Raw genomic sequence first — 27,413 nt, 5'->3', positions numbered from 1 at the left:
GCCTTTTGAAAATCCAAATATACCACATCCACTGGTTCTCCCCTATCCACTTTACTAGTTACATCCTCAAAAAATTCTATGAGATTCGTCAGACATGATTTTCCTTTCACAAATCCATGCTGACTTTGTCCGATGATTTCACCGCTTTCCAAATGTGCTGTTATCACATCTTTGATAACTGACTCCAGCAGTTTCCCCACCACCGATGTTAGGCTAACCGGTCTATAATTCCCTGGTTTCTCTCTCCCTCCTTTTTTAAAAAGTGGGGTTACATTAGCCACCCTCCAATCCTCAGGAACTAATCCAGAATCTAAAGAGTTTTGAAAAATTATCACTAATGCATCCACTATTTCTTGGGCTACTTCCTTAAGCACTCTGGGAGGCAGACCATCTGGCCCTGGGGATTTATCTGCCTTTAATCCCTTCAATTTACCTAACACCACTTCCCTACTAACATGCATTTCCCTCAGTTCCTCCATCTCACTGGACCCTCTGTCCCCTACTATTTCCGGAAGATTATTTATGTCCTCCTTAGTGAAGACAGAACCAAAGTAATTATTCAATTGGTCTGCCATGTCCTTGCTCCCCATAATCAATTCACCTGTTTCTGTCTGTAGGGGACCTACATTTGTCTTAACCAATCTTTTTCTTTTCACATATCTATAAAAGCTTTTACAGTCAGTTTTTATGTTCCTTGCCAGTTTTCTCTCATAATCTTTTTTCCCCTTCTTAATTAAGCCCTTTGTTCTGCTGAACTCTGAATTTCTCCCAGTCCTCAGGTGAGCCACTTTTTCTGGCTAATTTGTATGCTTCTTCTTTGGAATTGATACTATCCCTAATTTCCCTTCATTAACAAGGCAGCTCAGCAGAGGATGTACTGTTGGTAAAATTCCATCTTCCCCACAATATACTGGGGCAATTCTGCACTGCTATCACAGAGAGCATCCTCACATCAGCCAATACTGTCTGGTTAGGTGCAGCAACCTCTCACAATATATGAAAACCACAGCAAACTGTCAGGTCAGCAGAGAAGCTCTTTGGCTGCAGTCTACCACCACTGCAGGTCTCTTATGTGTCCAGGGTAAAGAAGCGGACAGAAAAATCATTGCAGACAACTCCCACCCTGAAAGCTGTCTTTGCCAAAAAAAATCCCTTCTCGAAAGTGCTATACTTTCCAGTAGGGAGTTCACACCATTATAAAGGTTTCTTCCCCCAGGCAGTCAATCTGATCAACCATTCTAGTTAGCTCCCCCCATCCCCATCTATTACCTCCGTCACTGCACTATAGACATTTTAAACTGCTTTGGATAATGCTGTTTACACTGTAAATAAATGCTGGTATTGGAGTTATGCATATTTTATGCCATATCTATATTTCTTTTATTCAATTCTTTATAATTGTTGAATGTTGTTTTTTGCTGCATGTCGTACCCTGACCAACACACCACTGCAAATTCCTAATGCCTGTAAACGTAGATGATGAATAAAGCTGACCCTTGATCTCTGATCATTTGAAAACGGCATCAGAACACAGAACTGGGCCCCTCCGGCCTACCCCATTCATGCTGTCCAATTTATGTGAATCCCATTTGCCTGCAGTAGGCCCACATCCCTCTGTTCCCAACCCAATGACCTGGCCTTCTGTCTTTTTAATGTTGTAATTGCACTAACCTTGCACTCTTGCAGAAGTTCAAAATATATTATCAAAGTACATACATGTCACCACATATGCTCGAGATTCATTTTCTTTCAGATATTCACAGTAAATACAAACAATAGAATCAATGAAAAAATGCAACTACAAACAACTCATGTGCAAAGGACAACACTGTGCAAATATGAAAAGAGAAAAACTAAATAATAACTAAATAAGCAATAACTATTAAGAACAGGAAATGGAGTATTTTAAAGTGAGCCCATAGATTGTGGGAACAGTTCAGTGTTGGGGTGAGTGAAGTTAATCCCCACTGGTTCAAGAGAAGGGTAATATCTGTTCCCGAACCTGAGGGTCCTGAGGCTCCTAAACCTCCCTCCAGGTGCCAGCAACGAGAAGAGAGCATGACCTGTAATGGTGGGGGTCCTTAATGATGGATGCTACTTTCCTGCGACAGCACTCCTTGTAAATGTGCTCAAGGGTGGGGAGGGCTTTACACATGATGGGCTGGGCTGTATCCACTACTTTTTGTAGGCTTTTCTATTCAAGGGCATTGGCATTCCCATAACAGGCTGTGACGCAACCATTTTGGATATTCTTCATGAGGATGTATAGGAGTCTGTCAAAAATTTTAGATGATATGTCAAATCTTTGCAAACTTCTAAGAAATTAGAGGCACTGCCCTGCTTTCTTAGTAACGACACTTACAGAGGACAGATCCTCTGAAATAACAACGTTGATGAATTTAAAGCTTCTTGCCTTCACCTCTGAACCCTTGATGAAGACTGGCTTATGGACTTCCAGTTTCCTCCTCCTGTAATCAGCTCTTTGGTTTTGCTGACATTAAGAGATTAGTGTTGTGGCATCACTTAATCAGATTTTCAACCTTCCTCCTATACACTGGTTCGTCGCACCTTTGATTTGTCCAACAACAGCGGTGTCGCCAGAAAACATAAATATGGCTTTGGTGCTCTGCTTAGCTGCATAGTCACAAGTATAAAGCTTGCAGCTGACCATAGCCATATAGTCTGTTCCACTCTTCAACCACAGCTGAATTATCTTCCTCCTCAACACCATTCTGTCTTCTACCCATAACCCTTGAAGCTTTTACTAATCAAGAACCTATTAAATTCTGTTTTAGATATACCCAATGATTTGGGCTCCACAGGTTCATCACCCTCTGGCTAAAGAAATTCCTCATCATTCCTAAAGGGACATCCTTCTGTTCTGAGGCTGTGCCTTCTGACCCGAGATTCTTACACTATTGTTAACATCCTCTCCATGCCCACACTATACAGATCTATCAAATATTGAAAGATTTAATTGAGATCCCCTCTCATTTTACTGAACTCCAGTGAGTACAAGCCTGGAGCCATCAAATGCTCTGATGTAAAAACTTTTCATTCCCAGGATTATTCTCACAATTCTCACAAACCTTCTCTAGACCCTTTCCAATGCCAGCACATCCTTTCTTAGATATTGGGCCCAAAACTGCTCATAATACTCCAAAAGCAGTCTGATCAATGCCTCAGCATGACTTTTGGAGTAGGAAGTGTACAAAGAAATGTAAAACGTTTGAACCCTGGCTCTGCAACAATTCCAAACAAAATACAGTGTAGAATTCTTCTTGGAAATTAGGATAAGATTTAATTCAGATCATGGGAACCTAGACAAATATATTTTATTCCAGACAAATGTCTTCCAATTTCTCACACCACTACAACTTGAAATCAAATTAAAACTGTACTTTCCCAATTCAGATCCCCCAGAATCACACTGTTAAATAGGAATGTCAAACTGTAGTGAAGTTAGAGGCTTCTATTAGATCTCAAATGGTCGTATCCCTCCAAGGTGAACTCTATAGGAAACAAATTGAACTCGAGAGGCTGCGATATTCAATAGTTCAGTTGTTCCATTTAATATCAGAGATGTATCCAATATACAACCTGAAATTCTTGTTCTTCACAAACATTCACAGGAACAGAAGACCACCCCCAAAGAATGAGTGACAGTACAAACATTAGAACCCCAAAGCTAACCCCTACTCCCCACAGTCCCACGCACAAGCAGCTAAGCATCCACACTCCCCCACCTACTTCAGCAAAAATAAAGCATCAGCACCCTCCACCCAACCAAGCAAACAATTGCAAAGAGCCCAACAGAGACCTTGATCTGCAGCACAACAAAAACTAATCGTTCATCAGACAATTCAACATACCACAGGCCCCCTTCCTCAAAAACCGTTTTTAATACTTTGCATTGATAACTTGACAACTGGCGATTCAGTGACAAATACACAAAGACTGGACATCACAGAATTTATTCCAAAGGTTTCATTCACCACAGCCCCATTATGCAAGCACTATACGAGGAAAGTAAACATTTCACACCCATATAGAAGAGCAGAAATAACAAGGAAACAGGCCCTTCAGCCCCTCTCATCTATGCTGAACAAGAAGCACATCTGAACCAGTTCCAGTTGCCCAAGTTTGGCCCTTATCCCTCTAAATCAGGGATTCCCCACCTGGGGTCCTCAGATCCCTTACTTAATAGTAGGTGTCCATGGCATAAAGAGGTTAGGAATCCCAGATCTAAACCTTCCCCTCTTAAATGTCGTATTAAAAATTATAGGCATCCGTTAGTCTCGTGAGACCATGGGTTTGCGCCTTGGAAGGTCTGCAGGGCGCAGGCCTGCGCAAGGTTGTATGGAAGACTGGCAGTTGCCCATGCTGCAAGTCTCCCCTCTCCACGCCACCGATGTTGTCCAAGGGAAGGGCATTAGGACCCATACAGCTTGGCACCGGTGTCGTCGCAGAACAATGTGTGGTTAAGTGCCTTGCTCAAGGACACAACATGCTGCCTCAGCCGAGGCTCGAAGTAGTGACCTTCAGATCACTAGACGAACGCCTTAACCGCTTGGCCACGCACCAACACTATGAACACTAAAACTTAATTTCAGCAAATTACAAAATGTTCTAAACCCCATTGAATCTCATATCTGCTGATAATGGCCAAAGAATCATTATAGCAGCTTAAATGTGACTCTTGAATTACATTTTCCCCCAGGGAGTAAACTGTTACATCTATTCAGGTTGAGTACCCCCTACCGGAAATGCAAAGTGGTTCTGTGCGCTAACATGATGTCACAAATGAAAAGTTCCCCAAGGTACTTGGTAAGGTTCCCAGGTGATGTGCAGGTCTCTGCACACCACAGAAAGTTCTGAGAAGTGACCTCACATATGTAATGAACAGGAGTTAATAATTAAAAAAACAGAAAAACACTGCATTGGGTGAAAAATTAAGATCTCAATTGTGTGTTGAAAGAATAGATTCATCAGACTGAACATATGCCGATCATCCATCAAGCAAAGATCTATCATGACGGACTGAAAATTGAAGTTAATGATAAATATTCAGCAGGCTGGTTGCAGAAAATTAAGAAAAAACACAGGATTAATTTTTTTTTAAAAGATTTGTGGTTATAAAGCATCTGATGAACACTAAGCAGCAGAGAAATTAATTGATGAGTTTGCCAAGATCATCACTGATGAAAATCTGACAACCTGAACGGCTGCATCAGTACATACGTGTGAACAAGTGTGAGACAAAGACTGCTTAACGGTATCACAGATTCAGAGTTGGAAATGATGGCTATCCCAAGCTATCTCATTGTATATTCCAAAATACAAAAGTAAATCTGAAATTTGAAACACTGCCAGCCCCAAGCATTTTGGGTAAGGGGTACTCCACCTGCATTAATACCTTTACATAAGTCATCCCCCTTTTGACATAAAAATAAATCTTATTTGGATCTCAGAGAATGATTTTCCTAAAGCTAAACGCAATGTGGCTTTGCTGCAGTTCCACTGTTTAACAGGTTTGATAAATCAAGGGTTGAGGACCAACTTTACTTGCCACGTACATTCACATGTATTAGGAATTTGCTGTCATGTGTTGGTCAGGGTGTGACATGCAAAACAACTTTCAATATATAAAAATAAAGTTTGAGTTTAAAGTACAATTATAGAATAAAACATGCATATATACACACATATACCTGTACATGTTTACAATGTAAACAGCATTATTGCATCTCCACTGAGAAATGATGCATTAAACAAGTTTCCTTTACAGAGATTGAACAATATCAATGTTCAAAGAAAATCTATCGAAGTACATAGATGCCACCGAACCCTACCCTGCCATTCATTTTCTTATGGGCAGTCACAGTGGAAGCACAGTAGAATCAATGAAAAAAAAGAGACTGACAAATTGAGCAAAGAAAAAAACAAATAATAATAAAAATCTGAGAACATGAGCTGTCGTATCATTGAAAATGAATCCATAGGTTGGGTTCAGTGATGTGGTGAGTGAAGATGTCCACACTGGTTCAGGAGCCTGATGGCTGAAGAGTAATAACTGTTTCTGAAGCTGGTGGTGTGGGACCCAAGGCTCCTGAAGCTTCTTCCAGATGATAGCAACAAGAGGAGAACAGAGACCAGATGTAGACCAGATGGTAGCAAAATGAGGAGACCTTGATGATGGATGCTGCTTTCCTGTGTCAGCGCTCGTGCTGGTATCCACAGGAAAGCCACAAAATCAGTACCACAACCTCAAGGCTACAAAAGAGGATGTGGCTTTTACAAAGTGCAAGCAAATTATCTGATGCACCAGACAACATGCAATGCTGAATATCTAAGAACTTATGGATGTGAAAATGCTACTTACAGAAAAAGCAGGCAAAACAGAGCAATGCAAACGGTAAATACTCAACACACTGCAGAAATAACTGCCGGGCTATTGCCTCTGGTGATCTCACTCCAGCTACCATACGCTCACTTGAGCTCAATTTATGACTAGCAGAGTAATGAAACTCATCACTGGTCTTGAAGAGTTCTCCCCACAAAAAACTCTCACGACCTATATTCAGATTCCTTCTACACCACTGCCGTTGGGCACGAGTCCAACAGAATCCCTGGAGACTGTAAAGTCAAACTCTCAGAACAGCACAAAGAATTTTCACCAATTAGACACAGGAGGAATAATTTTTACTTCATTCTTTATAAATGCTGTGTAGATTGCTAAATAAAGTTTGATGATTATGATGATTCAACTTTTATCTTAATCACGTCATATTTAGATATTAAGGTGAAAGCTAAATTGTAAACTTTAAAAATATTATCAATTACACATTGAAGTTGTCTTCTGAATTCTAATCCACATTTGTGAAATGAGACCATTTTTAAGAGCTACGTGGTTCACTGAGATATAATTATCATTTAATATCGCCATTGAAAATGTACCTAAACCATAAGTATTTTACAGCAGTATTAAAAATAGAAAATACTGGGAATTCTCAGCAAGTTGGGCAGCATGTGAAGAGAAAAAAATTTAGGTTAATGTACAGGTTGATGACCTCCAATCAAAAATGTCCAGTTCTGAAACAAACTGGAATGGCGGGTTATCTGAAACATTTGAATTCACATGGTGGACACTGCTTGATGCACAGGAGACAAAATGATGTTCCTCAAGCTTGCATTGGGATTTGGTGGAATGGTGAAGGATGTCACAGACATGGGTGAAAGAGGACTGGGATAGAGAGTTAAAAATAAAACTCAGGGTCACACTTGCAGACTGAATGGGGGTGTGCTGCATACAAGGAGAAAATTCATCGTGCAAAAAGCAAGTGACCATTTGGAATTCTCTACCTGGAGGTGTGTGGGAAGTCGGTCAGAGTTTTGTTTTCAAAATAGATTTTCAGATATCAGGGAAACAAATGGTAAATTGGCATGAAAATACCATTGAGATTCAGGATTTTGAAGAATGGATCGAAGGCAAAATGGGCTACGCCTGTTCCCATACTTTTTGCAAACACAAAATGCTAAAAACTCTATTGGAAGTTACAAGTGAATCACTGCTTCACCTGGAAAGAGTGTTCTGTTCCTTGGATGGCTGGGGGAATGAGAAGAAATAAAAGTGAAGCTGTTACTTCTTCTGGGGCTGCAAGGGAAGATGCTACAAGCAGAGAATGGGTATTGATGGAGATACAAAGGCAACCCCAGACAGTCATGAAGGAAACAGCCCCCTTCAGAATGCTGAAGGGAGGGGAGAGGATGGTGAAGATATACAGTGGATTCCGGTTAATTGAGTCATCGGTTAATCGAAGCAGCTGCTTATTTGGGACAACTCTTTAAGAATAAAAACTAATCAAGAAAATAGCCCAGATTCCCTTCATTTATTTGGGACACTACGCCACTTAATTGGGGCAGGAGACTGTTGCCAAATAATTTCTAATTAGCGTCAGTCATATGCACTTGCATGGCTGTTGGACACTACACCATACATAGAATGAACAAGTTTTATATAGCATCAGTTACTTGTGTTTTCAAAATGCAATGATTTTTGTCACTGATACTTAGTGAGAAATGAGTAGGAAGACAATTCAGAACGATTTTGCTCACTGCATTTTCAAAGCTTTCAGGCTTGATGCCAGAAACAGCTGAGTGTGAAAAGGAAACAATTTCACTACTTCAACAAGTTAGGACTTATGAAGAATTTGAAGATGTCGACAATCACCTTGAATGTTAAAATGGAAGTGAAGACTTGGAGGATGCAATTGTTGAAAGGATTTTATGAAGGCAGTGTATTATCTCCAGAAGATAGCTGTGCTGACTTTGCTCATTTACAGTTAATTAAAAGAACATGTATGCATACACTGGATGAATTCTACTGTTGATAACTATTAGGAACTACAGTTTTATAGTAATATAGTACGGTACTAGTATTGATTGTGTTCTAATTCGTCCTGTTTTTCAATTAAATATATAATTTGATACTCAGTTGAAAGGTTGCTTGTCTTTATATCTTTTTAACTATTCCACGAAACTTGTTAATTGGGACAGCCTCTTAATTGGGCCAAAATGTACTAGTCCTGGTGTATCCCAATTAACTGAATGATTGAACCCAATCATTCTCAAACTATTAGACTTTGCTTAGAGCTGGTACCTTTTCCTAAATTAAGAATCTCTGCATATTGCAGTCACATCAAGAAGAATAGTTTAATCGAATATGGTCAATTTAGCAAACACACAGATGAACACAATAGTTGCATTGCATTGTGCAAAGCCTGTGATACAAGGTTTAGAATACCTTTTACATTTTATAAACTTCAGCAAACAACCTTAAGACTTCATGCAACATTAACTCACCAGTCTGAATTATAGCAGAAACCCTAACTACTGAGAAATACAAAGCAGGTCACCTTCACTGAAGCAAAACCAAGTTGCTCAGTCTCACCAGTATACTAACAATGTCCATGTGTCGATACTACAACATGACAAATTTAAGACAGTCCTACTTGCTATGTACACAGATGCTCAGTCTTATTACTGGGTGAACTGAATTTGCTAAATGTTGCCAATGTACAATGTGAATCTACATTTGTAAAAATAGTTAGCTTTTCATTCTTATATACAATCAGAGGCCTCTATTAGAGATCTCCTGTACCCAAGAAAGTTGCCAGAGTGCACTATACGTTTGCTGTCTTTGTTACTGTAGCCCATCCACCTCAAAGTTCAATATGTTGTGCATTCAGAGATGCTCTTCTGTACACTACTGTTGTAATGCGTGGTTAAATTACTGTGAACTTGAATCAGTCTGGCTATTCTCCTCTGACCTCTCTCATTAACGAAGTGTATTCACCCACAGAACTACCATGCACTAGCTGTTTTTTTGTTTTTCGCACTATTCTCTGTAAACTCTGGAGACTGTTGTGCATGAAAATCCCAGGAGATTAGCAGCTACTCAGGTACTCAAACACCCGTCAGGCACCAACAATCATTCCATGGTCGAAGTCACTTAGATCACACTTTCGCCCCCATTCTGATGTTTGGTCTGAGCAGCAACTGAACCTCTTGAGCACGTCTGCAAGCTTTTATGTATTGAGTTGCTGCTACATGATTGGCTGATTAGATAATTGTATTAACAAAGTGTACAGGTGTACCTAAAGTTGTCACTGAGGCTACGTCCAAACCAGACTGGATAATTTTGAAAACACCGGTTTCGCGTAAAAACAATAGGCGTCCACACCAGGCGTTTTTGAAAATACCTCCTTCCACATTAAAACGGATATTTGGACGAATCTCCTCCTACTGGGCATGCGGAAACACAGAAAACAAGCGAAGAGGAACTGGTGTACTTGGTGCGCGTTTGTCCAGTTACAGACTAGAAAAACTTCAAAGAAAATTGTCAAACAAAAGACTTGTTGCACGTTTGTTCAGAAACATTTCCAACAGCCATAGTCTCTTCACCAATGAAAGGGATGACAGCTACAACTAAATGCAATAAGGCTTGTTACTGGGCAAAAGTGAAATTTGCTGTTATTTCATTTGTTTGCCTTTACTTTTGCCATGATTTTGTGTATTATTTTGCAGTATTTAACACGTGCAATAAAACGAGTTACTGGGCAAAAGTGACAATTGCATCTATTGAATGTTTGCATGAGCAATACATTAATAAAGCACCTTGTTAAATGTATAAAACATGTCTGCCTCCGTTTACCTTGTATTTCCATACAATGTTTCATTAGGCTGTTACACATCTATTGTCAGATATTGTTGTTGTGGTGTTGGAGGATGTGTTCAAGAAAACAATGAAATACCGCGCTGCCGCCACCATTTGTTCCGACACTTCACGACAGCGGTTTTAAAATTAGCCGGTTACCCCATACACATTAAGCGGGATATTGGGCATTTTCAAATTTAATCACTCTGGAGAGCGTTTCTGAAAAGTTCCATTTTCGGGGGAGGAAAACGCCATTTCAATGTGGATGGAGGGTCAAAACGAAGAGAAAAAGCTTCGGTTACGGATTTATCCTGTCGAGTGTGGACGTAGCCTAAGTGTAAAGGCACCATGTCTTCTAGTTCCAGTTCTACATCATGTGAACATAAAATGACAAGTCACTTGTTTCACTTAGAAGCTTTTAAAAAGAGAATCAATCCAAAACAGCAGCCCGAGTATCTTAAGTAAAGAAAATAAATCTAGCTTTACAAATCAGGTATTCCTGATACAGTTGATTCAAATTTTCTGTTCTTATGCAAATACATAGAACAGACAAGGCTGTAGAGGGCAAGTCGATGGCTACATTTAAAGTGGATGTTGATAAGCTCTTGATTAGGAAGGGTGTGAAAGGTTATGGGGAGAAGGCGGAAGAATGGAGGTATAATAAGTCAGCCAAACAACAGGAATTCTGCAGATGCTGGAAATTCAAGCAACACACATCAAAGTTGCTGGAGAACGCAGCAGGCCAGGCAGCATCTCTAGGAAGAGGTGCAGTCAACGTTTCAGGCTGAGACCCTTCGTCAGGACTAACTGAAGGAAGAGTAAGTAAGAGATTTGAAAGTGGGAGGGGGAGGGGGAGATCCAAAATGATAGGAGAAGACAGGAGGGGGAGGGATGGAGCCAAGAGCTGGACAGGTGATAGGCAAAAGGGGATATGAGAGGATCATGGGACAGGAGGTTCGGGGAGAAAGACAAGGGGTGGGGGGACCCAGAGGATGGGCAAGGGGTATAGTCAGAGGGACAGAGGGAGAAAAAGGAGAGTGAGAGAAAGAATGTGTGTATAAAAATAAATAACGGATGGGGTACGAGGGGGAGGTGGGGCATTAGCGGAAGTTAGAGAAGTCGATGTTCATGCCATCAGATTGGAGGCTACCCAGACGGAATATAAGGTGTTGTCCTTCCAACCTGAGTGTGGCTTCATCTTTACAGTACAGGAGGCCGTGGATAGACATGTCAGAATGGGAATGGGATGTGGAATTAAAATGTGTGGCTACTGGGAGATCCTGCTTTCTCTGGCGGACAGAGCGTAGGTGTTCAGCAAAGCAGTCTCCCGGTCTGCGTCGGGTCTCGCCAATATGTAGAAGGCCACATCGGGAGCACCGGACGCAGTACATCACCCCAGCCAACTCACAGGTGAAGTGTCGCCTCACCTGGAAGGACTGTTTGGGGCCCTGAATGGAGGTAAGGGAGGAAGTGTAAGGGCATGTGCAGCACTTGTTCCGTTTACACGGATAAGTGCCAGGAGGGAGATCAGTGGGGAGGGATGGGGGGGGGGACGAATGGACAAGGGAGTCGTGTAGGGGGCGATTCCTGCGGAAAGCAGAGGGGGGGTGGGAAAGATGTGCTTAGTGGTGGGATCCCATCGGAGGTGGCAGAAGTTACGGAGAATAATATGTTGGACCCGGAGGCTGGTGGGGTGGTAGGTGAGGACCAGGGAAACCCTATTCCTAGTGGGGTGGCAGGAGGATGGAGTGAGAGCAGATGTACGTGAAATGGGGGAGATGCGTTTGAGAGCAGAGTTGATAGTGGAGGAAGGGAAGCCCCTTTCTTTAAAAAAGGAAGACATCTCCCTCGTCCTAGAATGAAAAGCCTCATCCTGAGAGCAGATGCAGCAGAGACGGAGGAATTGCGAGAAAGGGATGGCATTTTTGCAAGAGACAGGGTGAGAAGAGGAATAGTCCAGATAGCTGTGAGAGTCAGTAGGCTTATAGTAGACATCAGTGGATAAGCTGCCTCCAGAGATAGAGACAGAAAGATCTAGAAAGGGGAGGGAGGTGTCGGAAATGGACCAGGTAAACTTGAGGGCAGGGTGAAAGTTGGAAGCAAAGTTAATGAAATCAACGAGCTCAGCATACGTGCAGGAAGCAGCGCCAATGCAGTCGTCGATGTAGCAAAGGAAATGGGGGGGACAGATACCAGAATAGGCACGGAACATAGATTGTTCCACAAAGCCAACAAAAAGGCAGGCATAGCTAGGACCCATACGGGTGCCCATAGCTACACCTTTAGTTTGGAGGAAGTGGGAGGAGCCAAAGGAGAAATTATTAAGAGTAAGGACTAATTCCGCTAGACGGAGCAGAGTGGTGGTAGAGGGGAACTGATTAGGTCTGGAATCCAAAAGGAAGCGAAGAGCTTTGAGACCTTCCTGATGGGGGATGGAAGTATATAGGGACTGGACATCCATGGTGAAAATAAAACGGTGGGGGCCAGGGAACTTAAAATCATCGAAAAGTTTAAGAGCGTGAGAAGTGTCACGAACATAGGTAGGAAGGGATTGAACAAGGGGGGGATAAAACCGTGTCGAGGTATGCAGAAACGAGTTCAGTGGGGCAGGAGCAAGCTGAGACAATAGGTCTGCCAGGACAGGCAGGTTTGTGGATCTTGGGTAGGAGGTAGAAACCGGAAGTGCGAGGTGTGGGAACTATAAGGTTGGTAGCAGTGGATGGGAGATCCCCTGAGCAGATAAAGTCGGTGATGGTGTGGGAGACAATGGCCTGGTGCTCCTTAGTGGGGTCACAATCGAGGGGTAATTAAGAGGAGGTATCCGCGAGTTGTCGCTGTGCCTCGGCAAGGTAGAGATCAGTACGCCAGACTACAACAGCACCCCCTTTATCGGCGGGTTTAATAATAAGGTTAGGATTAGTGCGGAGGGAGTGGAGAGCAGAGTATTCCGAAGGAGTGAGGTTGGAATGGGAACAAGGTGCGGTGAAATCGAGACGGTTGATGTCCCGTCGGCAGTTAGCGATAAAGAGATCCAGAGCAGGCAGAAGACCAGAGCGGGGTGTCCGTGAAGAAGAGGAGGGTTGAAGATGGGAGAAGGGGTCATCGGTGGGGGTGGAAGAGTCCTTGTCGAAGAAGTAGGCTCGGAGACGGAGACGGCGGAAGGAGAGTTCCGCATCGTGGCGAACACGGAACTCGCTGAGGTGTGGGCGAAGGGGGACAAAGGTGAGGCCCTTACTGAGGACAGAGCGTTCTGCCTCCGACAGTTGAAGGTCGGAGGGGATGGTAAAGACCCGGCACAGATGAGAGCTGGGATCAGAGGGGGGAGGGGGGTGGCTGGGGGTGTCAGTGGAGAGGGGAGGGTTGGGGTGAGAGGAAGATGGAGCCTCTGAGGACCCAGGAGCTGATGATGGGATCTGAAGAAGACGGGATTGCAGAGTATTGGTGGGGGAAGGGGAGACGGGAGTCACAATAGCAGCACATAAAGACCCGGCCTGGAGTTCAAGGCTGGAGTCGCAGTTAGTGGTTGCGCAATCGCTTTGAAGGCGTCCATGGTCGTTGCTGGAGTCCAGGTTTTGGATATGCCCTGAGGTGTTGGAGCCGGTGAGATCAATGGCAGGGACCGCAATCTGAAGTTCATGCCTGCTAGCGTCGGGGCCGGCAGGCTCTGGAGTCCGTAGATGTAGGATCTTGCGATCTTTGCCTAACATGACAAAGTCAAAAAAACGGCGATTGCAGGCATGAATCCGACGGAGGATGAAGTAACGGGTAGGACCATTACAGACGGCGAAGAAAGTGTCCCGAAGATATGGAAGTTTTAATAAATCAGTCATGATGAAATGATGGTGCCAACTCAATGGGCTGAATGGCCTCATTCTGCTTTGCCTTATGGTCTTGTAGTCTAATGTATTTCAAAGCGAAAACAAAATGTTCAATACAAGCAAAGGTGGATCCAACCGTCCATCTTATTAGATCCATGCAAATGTAAATATGACAATGCTGTCATAAAGAGACTTCAGTGGTGCTAAAGCAGCCATGAACAATTCATCTGTTCCACTAATGAGCACAGTTTAATTTGCTCTGCTGAATCAACTCTCATAAAACTTTAATGGGCAAACTGCCCCACCTGCTCCGCTAGTTAAATGTAGACGTAGGTGAACCAGGGAAATTGTTTTGAAAACTAGCTGCCTCTTCAGTCTGTGCTGAATTGACTGGTGTCTCCTGGCACTATCACAATGCCCTGTACCACAGAGTGCAATTCGTCAGTGACCTGAACACCAGCACTCCTCAACTCCACCCAGGGTAAGATTGAGATCACCTGTAAAACTCATCACAATTGGCAACCTGGATTCTCAGCATGACCATGATTGCCTGAGCAGAACTGAGAATCAAGAGAAAGTCAGGAGGGCATTGGTTAAAGATGAATAGAAAATATTAATAAACATTGTTGCTCACTGCCTCCAGGGTTGTCACCTCAGGATTGCTACCCGTTTTCCATGCTAGTGAGGCCAGAAATAGGAAGAACATACGGTTTATCACATGGTTTAGGAGTTAGTGTAGGAAGGAGGGTGACAGAGTTTTGGATCAATGGCCTCTCTTCCAAGGAAGGTGGGACCTGTACAGAAGGGGCGGTTTGCACCTGAACTGGAAGGGGACTAATATCCCAGTGGAAAGTGCTACACGGGGATGGGGTTTAAACTAGAGCTACAGAGGGAGGGGAACCAGAGTGCAAGAGCAGATAGTGGAGAAGTTGTGGGGACACGTTGTTAAGACCTCAGAAAAGTCAGGAATCAAAAGTTTGAGCATGGTCTGACTAACATAGAAACATAGAAAATAGGTGCAGGAGTAGGCCATTCAGCCCTTTGAGCCTGCACCGCCATTCAGTATGATCATGGCTGATCATCCAACTCAGAACCCTGTACCAGCCTTCCCTCCGTACCCCCTGATCCCTTTAGCCACAAGGGCCATATCTAACTCGCTCTTAAATATAGCCAATGAACTGGCCTCAACTGTTTCCTGTGGCAGAGAATTCCACAGATTCACCACTCTCTGTGTGAAGAAGTTTTTCCTAATCTCAGTCCTAAATGGCTTCCCCTTTATCCTCAAAAGTGACCCCTCGTTCTGGACTTCCCCAACATCGGGAACAATCTTCCTGCATCTAGCCTGTCCAATCCCTTTAGGATTTTATACGTTTCAATCAGATCCCTCCTCAATCTTCTAAATTCCAATGAGTATAAGCCCAGTTCATCCAGTCTTTCATCATATGAAAGTCCTGCCATCCCAGGAATCAATCTGGTGAACCTTCTTTGTACTCCCTCTATGGCAAGGATGTCTTTCCTCAGATTAGGGGACCAAAACTGCACACAATACTCCAGGTGTGGTCTCACCAAGGCCTTGTACAACTGCAGTAGTACCTCCCTGCTCCTGTACTCGAATCCTCTTGCTATAAATGCCAGCATACCATTCGCCTTTTTCACCGCCTGCTGTACCTGCATGCCCACTTTCAATGACTGGTGTATAATGACACCCAGGTCTTGTTGCACCTCCCCTTTTCCTAATCGGCCACCATTCAGATAATAATCTGTTTTCCTGCTTTTGCCACCAAAGTGGATAACTTCACATTTATCCACATTAAATTGCATCTGCCATGAATTTGCCCACTCACCTAACCTATCCAAGTCACCCTGCATCCTCTTAGCATCCTCCTCACAGTTAACACTGCCATCCAGCTTCGTGTCATCCACAAACTTGGAGATGCTGCATTAATTCCCTCATCCAAATCATTAATATATATTGTAAACAACTGGGGTCCCAGCACTGAGCCTTGCGGTACTCCACTAGTCACTGCCTGCCATTCTGAAAAGGACCTGTTTATTCCCACTCTTTGCTTCCTGTCTGCCAACCAATTCTCTATCCACATCAATACCTTACCCCCAATACCATGTGCTTTAAGTTTGCACACTAATCTCCTGTGTGGGACCTTGTCAAAAGCCTTTTGAAAATCCAAATATACCAGATCCACTGGTTCTCCCCTATCCACTTTACTAGTTACATCCTCAAAAAATTCTATGAGATTCGTCAGACATGATTTTCCTTTCACAAATCCATGCTGACTTTGTCCAATCATTTCACCGCTTTCCAAATGTGCTGTTATCACATCTTTGATAACTGACTCCAGCAGTTTCCCCACCACCAATGTTAGGCTAACTGGTCTATAATTCCCTGGTTTCTCTCTCCCTCCTTTTTTAAAAAGTGGGGTTACATTAGCCACCCTCCAATCCTCAGGAACTAGCCCAGAATCTAAAGAGTTTTGAAAAATTATCACTAATGCATCCACTATTTCTTGGGCTACTTCCTTAAGCACTCTGGGATGCAGACCATCTGGCCCTGGGGATTTATCTGCCTTTAATCCCTTCAATTTACCTAACACCACTTCCCTACGAACATGTATTTCCCTCAGTTCCTCCATCTTACTGGACCCTCTGTCCCCTACTATTTCCGGAAGATTATTTATGTCCTCCTTAGTGAAGACAGAACCAAAGTAATTATTCAATTGGTCTGCCATGTCCTTGTTCCCCATAATCAATTCACCTGTTTCTGTCTGTAGGGGACCTACATTTGTCTTAACCAATCTTTTTCTTTTCACATATCTATAAAAACTTTTACAGTCAGTTTTTATGTTCCCTGCCAGTTTTCTCTCATAATCTTTTTTCCCCCTTCCTAATTAAGCCCTTTGTCCTCCTCTGCTGAACTCTGAATTTCTCCCAGTCCTCAGGTGAGCCACTTTTTCTGGCTAATTTGTATGCTTCTTCTTTGGAATTGATACTATCCCTAATTTCTCTTGTCAGCCACGGGTGCACTACCTTCCTTGATTTATTCTTTTGCCAAACTGGGATGAACAATTGTTGTAGTTCATCCATGCGATCTTTAACTGCTTGCCATTGCATATCCACCGTCAACCCTTTAAGTGTCATTTGCCAGTCTATCTTAGCTAATTCACGTCTCATACCTTCAAAGTTACCCTTTTTTAAGTTCAGAACCTTTGTTTCTGAATTAACTATGTCACTCTCCATCTTAATAAAGAATTCCACCATATTATGGTTACTGTTACCCAAGGGGCCTCTCATGACAAGATTGCTAATTAACCCTTCCTCATTGCTCAATACCCAGTCTAGAATAACGTTCTGAGCTGTGTGTATTTCAATGCTAGTATTGCAGGTAAGGCTGATGAGCTCAGGGGATGAATCAACAAGTAAAATTATGATATTGTATCCATTAGAGAGACTTGTTTGCATGAGGGTCAGGACTGGCAGCTCAATACAGTATTCCAGAGTTCCATTGTTTTCGACACGACAGAGCGAAAGGGATTAGAGGTGGAGCTGTGGTATTACCAGTAAGGGAAAATGTCAGTCAGAGCATCATTCTGCATCAGAGCTCGATCTATGAGGCTTTATCGGTGGAACTGATGGCATAAGAAAGGTATGACATGTTAATGGGGCTATAATGTAGACCACCCAACAAGTCCACAGGACTTAGAGGAATAAATCTGTGAGATCACAGACTGTCACAAGAAACAAAGTTGTTATAGAGGTGATTTTAAACTTTCCACATATTGACTGTACTTTTCTATACCTCTATGACATGCAAAGTTAAAGAACATTACCTAGATTCAGTGAAACATCTTTCCCATCCTGAACATACAAAGTCTTAGTGGTTTTTTTTTTAAGCATGGTGCAGTCTACATTTTACAACAAATGGCAAGCTTTGGTGAATTTAAATACTTTCATTATTTGAATATTTTTCCAGTCATAAAGTGTGGAAACAAGACTTTTGGCCCAACAGCCCGTAACCGAAAAAGCGTGAATGCTATTGTTAACTGCTGGAATTACCATAACTTTTGAATCAAAGACACTACATCAAAAAAAAACTAGCGTTTCCCCTCCCTACCAAGTATTAATCTATGGAGTAAAATAAAATTGATTGTCCTTTTGTTATAAAATTTAGGAGAACCAGCAGTTGCCTTCTGAACCACTGCAGTGATGCACACAATTTTGATTCGTATGGAATTCCAAGGTTTGAACTGAAGGGCAAAGCAAAACACTTGAGCACAAGGGGTCACTGATTGGGAGTGACACAGTTCCTCAGCATTTGGTGAAGGTTACATGTTGAGAGGTTGTGACAAAATTCTTCTTGCGCTTATCCAACAAATCCCATTTTATTCTAGTTGGCCCCCAACATTGTTTCAGCTTACATCCAAATAACAGTGACTCTGCCCACGACCCCTCATCACCAGGATTTGTTAGTAAAAATGTGTCTTGATGGGCCATGGCTAAAGTGAAATACCCTTAGTAAGATAACTGACACATTTTAACACATTCACCGAAAAGCAATGTTTTGAACTACAGATATGCAAATCCTCCGAGCAGAAATAAACCTCTTTGGAGAACTCTCAGGACTCAAAAGCCCAAGTGTGCTGGTCAGGTTAGAAGTTCATTTGGCAGTTTTAGACTTTCTGAAGTATCCCCCTTCCTTGAGTGAACATTTATTCTACTTTCAGAGTCAGACAGCAATGATCCAGACTCTAAGCTACCTGCAGTACAGGTAGACAATGATCCAGACTCAACTCTACCTGCAGTACAGGTAGACAATGAGGTGCAAGGCCCTAACAAAATAGACAGAGAGGTCAAGAGTTCATCTAATTGTATTCAGCAACAATTTGAAAGTGCTACAAGACTAGGATGGAAGCTTGCTGGTAACGTGCTGTCACGCTTTTGTACCTACTGCTGAAAGAGAAAGGAGAGAACAGGGAACGTCTGGGGTGGGTGAGGTTTATCGCTGCTTCACCAAGGCAGTGAGGAGCACAGCCAGAGCCCATAGAGGCAAGGTTCACCTCTTTCTTGCATCAAAACTATCTAAATGCGCCTTGTACAAAACAGTATGAAACAAGTGCAACAAGACACGGCTTTGGAGAACAGAGATTTCATCATCCATTTTGTCCTGACTACATCCACCAGAATTTCACCATCCGTTTTGTCCCGACTACATCCACCAGAATTTCATCATCCGTTTTGTCCCGACTACATCCACCAGAATTTCATCATCCGTTTTGTCCTGACTACATCCTTCATTAACTACCCAACTCCTAGCCCCTCAGAAGCTATCAATCCTGCTCCAGCCATGCAGAGGCAGATGATTCTGCATTCTATCCACCTTCGTTTTCTCTTTACAAGCTCCCCTTTAATTCTTTGTGGTTGCCACAAGCTTGCATGCCTTGGTTACCATCTCACCATCCAGCTGAAATTAGAACCAATTAATTTTATTATAAGTGTATTCTGGAACACCGCCCCCCCCCCAAAGGTCTGGTAAAAACATTTATAACATCTGTAATCCCTCATCTGAAAATCTCCTGTGACTCATGATGCATAGTACTATTATTTTTGCAACCTTAAACCAAATTATGTATCTTTAATACCTTTTATACAATAAAAGTATCCCAAACTGTTTCGCAGGAATCTTCCCTGCTGAAGTGTGACACTGAGGCAACAGAGTGTACGAAAGCCGTGTCCAACAGAGAAGTTCTTTTAAAAAGGAGAAATGACAGAAATTTACCTTGGAGTTTGGGGCACCAGCACTCAAGAGTTGTACCATAGAACACTACAGTATTGTAGAGGCCCTTTCACTTACAACCTTTAAACCTACTCTAAGATCAATCTAACCCTTCCCTCCTACATGGCCATCCCATTTTTCTATCATCCGTGTGCCTACCTAAGAGTTTCTTAAATGCCCTTAATGTATCTGCCACCTCTGTCACCAGCGCTGGGAAGGTGTTCCACGCACCTACCTCTCACTGGAAAGAACATACCTCTGACATCCACCCCCCTCTGCACTTTCTTCCAATCACCTTAAAATTATGCCATACATTAGTTATTTCCACCCTGGGAAACAGCCCGTGGCTATACTAATCTATACCTAGCCCTAATCTATACCTCTTAGCATCTTGTACACCTTTATACAGTCACCTCTCATCCTCCTCCACTCCAGAGAGAAAACCCCAGCTCACTCAACTGATCCTCACTTTCTCTGATCCAGCAGTGTCCTGGTAAATCTCCTCTGAACCTGCTCCAAAGCATCTTCATTCTTCTGGTAGTGAGGTGACCAGACCTGAACACAATATCCCAAAGTGGACTAACCAGGATTCTATACAGTGTATAGACAGAGTTGAACTCAATTCCCCAACTAATGAAAGCCAACACACCATACGCCTTCTTAATAACCCTATCAACATGCGCAGCAACTTTAAGGGATCCAAGCTCTCCCTGTTACTCCACATTGCCATGAATACTGCTATTAACCCTGTGTTCTGCCTTCAAATTCAAACTTCCAAAGTGAATCACTTCACACTTTTCTGGATTGAACTCCATCTATCGCTCATCAGCCCAGCTCTGCATCCTGTCAATGTCCCGTTGTAATATACAACAACCCTCCACACTATCCACAACTCCACCAACCTTCACATCATCTGCAAACTTACTAACCCACCCTTCCACTTCCACATCCAAGTCATTTATAACTTTCTTTTTAAAAATCACAAAGAGCAGTGGTCCTAGAATTGATCCCTGCTGAACATCACTGGACACCGAGCTTCAGTCAGAATACGTTCCATCTACAACCACCCTCCAGCTTTTACAGACAAGCCAATTCCTAAACAACACAGCCACGTTCCCCTGGATCCCATACCTCTTGACTTTCTGACTGAGCCAAAATCCATATACACAGCCACTGCTCTACTTTCAAAGTGCTTTGGCACATCCTCAAAGGATTCAATCAGGTTGGTGAGGCATGACCTGCCCCTCAAAGCCATGCTGACTAACCCAAATCAACCTATGCTCTGCAACTGCTCACACATCCTTTATCTAAGAATCTTCTCCAATAATTTGCTCACCACTGAAGGAAGACTCACCGGACTACAATTCCCAGGGCTATCCCCACTCCCCTTCTTAAACAAAGGAATAGCATTTGCTACTCTCTAATCACCTGATACTACTCCTGTGGTCAGTGAGCATGGAAAGGTCATTGTGAAAAGTACAGCAATTTCTTCCCTCACCTCCCATGGTAACCTGGAGTACATCTTGTCTGGCTCCAGGGACTTACTTGTCAAAAGTTCTAGCACATCCTCTTTCTTAATGTCGACATGTTGTAGCAGATCAGCCTGTTATACACTCTCCTCATAAACACCAAGTTCTCTCAGCAGTGAATACTGAAGCAAAGTATTCATTGAGGACCTCCTCTTCTCACTCTAGTCATCTTCCTGTACTTCACATACATGTAAAATGCCTTGTGGTTTTCCCTTAATCCTACTCACCAAGAACTTCTCATGCCCTCTTTATTCTCTCTGCACACTGGGTGTTTGTTGGTCTTTTTTTAAAATGGGTTCTCTTGGGTTTCTTGCTTTGTGGCTGCCTGTAAGTAAACAAATCTCAAGGTTGTATAATGTATACATAATTTGATAATAAATGTACTTTAAACTTCTAGCTCTCCCAAGTCCCTTCTTCAACTCCTTCCTGACTACTCTATCTCTCCAGAGTCCTGTCTGGCCCTTGCTTCCTAAACCTTAAGTATAAATCCATTTTCCTCTTGACTAGACGTCCCACATCTCTTGTCAACCATGGTTCCTTCACCCTATCGTCCTTTTCTTCCTCAATGGGACAAACTTATCCAGAATCCTAATCAAGTGCTCCTTAAACCACTTCCACGTTTCTGTTGCACATTCATTCCCAGTTTATGCTTCCAAGCTCTTGCCTAATAGCATCGTAATTCCCCCTTCCCTCATTAATGTTTCTCATACCATCTGCTTCAGTTCCTCTCCAAGGCATCAGTGAGGACAGGGAGTTGGAGTCATTGTCTCTGAAAATGCTGACCCACCAAGAGATCTGACACCTGACCAGCTTCACCGCCCAGTATCAGATCCAGTATGGTCTTTCCTCTAGTTAGCCCGTCTACATGTTGTGTCAGGATGCACCTGACAAATTCCACTCCATCCAAACTTTTTTCATGAAGGAGGTGCCAATCAATATTAGGAAAGTTTTTTTTAATAGTCTGATGGCAAGTGACTAATAACCATGATATCTCAAGCCCACCAAGTTCTGAAAGGTCCTGCTTGCTTTTTAATCCTTGCACTCACCAAACATGTGGCTACTCACATCATCTCAAGCCCACCAAGAAACAGAGGATGTACAATTCTGCTTAAATGTTGCTATATAAATTGTATGTCTTGTTACTTCCAAAGTTTATTTCCCACCTTGAATTCAATAATAAAATGAATGCGATGGGGTATAATTGGTATTTCTCTTTCTAATTAATGGCTACTCTATAAACAAGTTTCTCCTCATCTCATTCTGAAACGGCCATGTCTAGTTATGAATACATGCCTATTTCGCTCACTCTTTTCACAAGCCAAACTGCTATGCAAGACCCAGGCTGATGAATTAATATATTGTGTAGCCTGCCATTCAAGACCAGAAAAGGAGGAAAGCAGGCATCTGGAAGGATTGTAGAGCAGCAGGTTCGAGACCTTGCATGGAGGAAAGCTCCCTCGGTATAACAAGTCATCAGTGTCATCCAGTATGGGCAAATGGGTGAATATGAAATGCTTTGATCCCTCAACTGACTTTAATGGCCTGAGGACACCGAGGAAAATTTCTAACTTGCTACATTAGGCTAGAGTTCTTCTTTGAACCCAATATTCATGAATACTTAAACTTTTCAGAAATGCTCATAATGAAACTGGTCTGATGACAAAAGGGGTGAGCAAAGCTCTGTTACTTCCAAACACAAGAGAGACTTCAAAAGTGGAAATCTGGAGCAACACACAAAATGCTGGAGGAACTCAGTCAGGCAGCATCGATGACGGGAAATGATGTTTCAAGTCAAGTACTTCGTGAAGATGGGAAAGAATGAGGGGACCTTGCAGGGATAAAAAGGTGAAGGGGGGGGAATAGGTGGTGCAAGAGCTGGTAAGCGATAGGTGAATCCAGGTGAGAGGGCCTCGACAGGCAGGAGAGTGAGAATGATGCAAGAAGTTGGAAGGTTTAAGGGGCTGACAAGATGGAAACTGATGGAGATGACAATGAGCCATGGAAAGAGGTGAGGTAGTGAAACAAAGGAAGGGATGTGTAGGTGATGGGCAGATTGCAAGGCAAGGGAGATAAAGAGAAGGCGTGAAGGTGGCCAAAGGGATCAGGGGACAGAGAGAGTGGTTATCAGAAGTCTGAGAAATCAACTTTCCTGTCATCAGGTTCAAGACTACCAAGGTGGAATATGAGGCACTGCTCCTCTCACCTGCATCTCCCCTCAATATAGCAGTAGACTGTGGACAGACATGTCAGTGTGGGATTAAGAAATGGAGTTAAGCATTGAAGAGATGAAGTACTTTTGCAGCAAAATCGAACACAAGATTAAAGACGTCGATAGAATGGTCCAACGGCTTGAGCATTGCTGGACTGATTTCCATTATCCCACAACAGATTCTGCAGATCAAGTTTATTGTCATTCAACCATACGCATGTATACAGCTAAATGAAATATCATTCCTCTGGGGCCAGGATGCAACACAGTGGCCACTTTATTAGGTACCTTCTGTAGTTATTAAAACGGTGACTGAATGCATGTTCCTGGTCTTCCACTGCTGTAGCCCATCTACTTAGAGCTTCAACATGTTGTGCCTGCAGACTTGCTCTTCTTCACACCACTGCTGTAACGTGCGGTTATTGGAGTTACTGTCGCCTTCTTGTCAGCTTGAACCAGTCTGGCCATTCTCCTCTGGCGTCAGCAGGTGTACAGGTGTACCTAATGAAGTGGCCACTGAATTTACATTACTGTACTATTTTGAGTATATAATGATAAGGCAGAGAAAAGTTTTGTTCAACAGATACCAATGGCCCTTGAAAGTAGCCTTCCATTCCTTCAGAAAGCACATTATCAAATTGCAATCCAACCCATCTGATTTTTATGTGATTAGAGCATTTTTAAACTGTAACAGCAAATGCAAGAATCTATGGTGTGATTGTAATGAGTTCAATCTGACCAAATCTACAGCTCAGAAACTGCTTTATTTCATCAAGAGAATGTAATATAAAGTTCCAAGAATTTTTAGCTAATATGTATTATGGTTTGGATAAATATTACCAAAAATATAACAATACCTCTTCAATATCAAATTGGGTTTTGAGAGATGTGCTCATATCTTGTTGCAGTAACTTTTAAAACAGTAACTAATGTTGGCCATTTCCAATTTTGCACAAGTTTGTCCGTTCCTTCAGTTCAGACAAGTACAATCATGGACATTAATGTAGTGAACACAACTTTGTAGGTAATTAGTAAAAGTCTTCTGCTTCAAGATTTAAAGAAAGCTGTTTCAAGAGATGCTTTGCTATAATCTTTGGCCCAACAAGATTTCTCCAAGCCAACACATTCAATAATAATCTATCTCATGGTTTCTAACTTGTACATTAATTTTTCATTAATAAAGTAGCTTTAAATATTAATCACATGCTGCATTATCTAAACAGTAACATTTTCCATGTCTGTAACCATATGCCACTGTCCACGATCATGTTGCCAATCAATAGAAAAGGTCCGTTCCTCCCGAGGGCTCCTCTTGTATAAACTACTAGAGTATCTATACTGTACAAGGCAGAACTGCTGAAACTTACTGAAGAATGTGATTGGCGAAGAAAGGCTAAAGTGACTGCATTCCAATTTTTAATAATTTTATGAGAAAAAGATCAATAAAGCAGGATGTTTAATGCTAGCTTTTGCAGGTCTGTCTGAATTTGATATGAAAACAGAACCACAGATTGGAAACACGCCAGATGTGACCTCAGCATTGGTTACCACAATAAGAAATGTGCTCTGGGGTAACAACCAGACTGGTAGAATATGCATATGTGTAGGCACCAAGCAGACCCTACTGATTCTCCCATCACTCAGCCTCTAACATGGGACGCCCTCCATAACAGCCCACGTAACCTGGGAGGTAGTGTGTGTGAAACAGCACGGCCTTCTGCCACGTCAAACACTGGTTTCATTCCCACCAGCTCGACAACCCTCAACTTCGTCACTGTGATGATCATATGCCTGTCATCATTTGGTCACCTCCGCTTGGATATTAGCCATCAAAAAGCACAACTGAAGTGACTAGTTGTGGTTAAATGATTTTTCTCAGGTTCACAATGATGGCTCATCACAACTCCCTTAATTATTGGGTTCACCGTCTTCAGAGAGCATCTCCAAGCCAGCTTCAATATAGCCTTATAAATGTTAGCACACCTCTCAAAACTGTCTCCGGGAGAGCACTTTGACACAGTACTGACATTGGGGAACATTAAGGACCCTATCACCCAGGACATGCCATCGTCTCATTGCTACCATCAAGGTGGTGGTACAGGAGCCTGAAGACACACTCTCAACATTTTAGGAATGGCTTCTTTCTCATTGCTGTTGGATTTCTGAACCCAAGTACACTACCTCACTATTTCTATCTTTTTATGCTCTCTTTTTTAACTTACTAATTAAATTTTTTAAAATATTTTAACGTAATTTATAAATTTTTATAATGTATTGCAATGTACTGTTGCTGCAAAACAATGTATTTCATGACATATGCCAGCGATGTTGAAATGGATTCTGACTGAGTATCTCGACAGATCAAAAAGACAGATCCTTTCCTTGATCTTATCCTGGGGACCTGTCAAATCAGTGGGGGAGAATTTTGGACATAGTGACCATAACTCAGTATATTTCAAAGTAGTTTTGAAAAAAAGACAAGGATGAACTGGAGATGAAGATCTCAAATTGGGAAAAATGTCAATTTCATTAAAAACAAACAAGACCAGCAAAGATAGACTGGGAGCATCTGTATATATCTGCATACTGGAGCAGAGAGAATGAAGGATGGACATGATTGAATCAGAATTAGGTTTAATATCAGTGGCATATGTTGTGAAATTTGTTGCTTTGCAATATTTAATAAATTGAAAAACTATAAATTACAATAAGTGCTATATATGAAAGAGTAGCGCAAAGAGAGCAATTTTTTTTTAAATAGTAAGATAGTGTTCATCTGCTCATTGTCCGTTCAGATGGTGGTTACCCTGCACTAGTACAAATTCAATCATACATTAATACAGCCAAACGAAACAGTGTGCCTCCAGAACCAAGCTGAAAACACATTATCAACAGCACAGAGCACATATGGTTACGATTTCAGAAAAACATAGTCACAAGGGGAAAAAATATATAATACAGCCAAAGTCCCTGAGTTGCATGACTATAGATTGTCCTGATCCAGCTTGTTCTTCCACTGTGTAAGCAATGATTTGCGAGGGGGGTAACCCGAACTCATTCCTACTGCCCATCAGTGTGATTGGGGGGGGGTCTCGTTCACTTCCTGCCCATCCAACATCTGACATTTTGTTTTATTGAGATACAGTGGGGAACAGGCCCTTCGGCCCTATTGGCCCAGCAATCCCCAATCATCCCTAGCCTAATCACAGGACAATTGATAATGACTAATTAACCTACAAATCAGTATGTCATTGGGTTGTGGCAAGTAGTTAGAGCACCCAGAGGAATCCCACGCAGTCACAGGGAGAATGTACAAACTCCTTACAGGCTGTGCCAGGAATTGAATTCAGGTCGCTAGTACCACAGTGTTGCACTAATCACTATGCCCACTGGTGTCCCACATCTGCATCGCTGGCCTTTGAATGTAAAGCAGAGACTTGCACTCTGGACTGACCTTTAATTCCCCCACATCCCCATCCCTAAACCCTAACCTGACCCCTAACTCATGCCTCTGTCCCCAAAGCCATGCTTACAAACATGAAAAATGTAATAACAACTACATATGAGCTGCATTTGAAAAGCTATTCCAATTAACTACAGACATAAAGGAGTAAAAGACCTTCTCCTAATGGATTTGGATCACTAAGAGAATGGATTGATCACTTAATTTACTCTTCAGCATATGGAAGTCACTTGCATTCACCATTAAGGTTGCTATGCAGTAGATTAAGAATAACAATGACTAATGCAAGAAACGCCAAGTCTAAATCAATGCTAGCAGGTAACAGACACTGCATATTCAGAGGGGAGTCCCAACAGAATTACACTGCTCTTTTTTGAGAATACACAGGTGATA

The 27,413-nt window shown here is 42.4% G+C and overlaps 1 protein-coding gene across 4 annotated transcripts in view; it reads right to left on the bottom strand.

The window, feature by feature from the left end:
- LOC134350815 (unconventional myosin-VI) overlaps positions 1–27,413 on the bottom strand; it is a 281,728-nt gene that overhangs the window by 205,115 nt on the left and 49,200 nt on the right. The window contains exon 2 of one of the 4 annotated variants that reach the window (XM_063056534.1): positions 21,576–21,673. The exons of the other annotated variants lie outside the window; for them this stretch is intronic. The gene's annotated coding sequence lies outside the window, so the exon portion shown is untranslated. The remainder of the gene's footprint in view (positions 1–21,575; positions 21,674–27,413) is intronic. 4 annotated transcript variants of the gene reach the window in all.

Source organism: Mobula hypostoma, chromosome 8 (genome assembly GCF_963921235.1).
Source record: "Mobula hypostoma chromosome 8, sMobHyp1.1, whole genome shotgun sequence".
Classification (NCBI taxonomy): domain Eukaryota; kingdom Metazoa; phylum Chordata; class Chondrichthyes; order Myliobatiformes; family Myliobatidae; genus Mobula; species Mobula hypostoma.
This window is presented reverse-complemented; position numbering and strand designations above follow the sequence as displayed.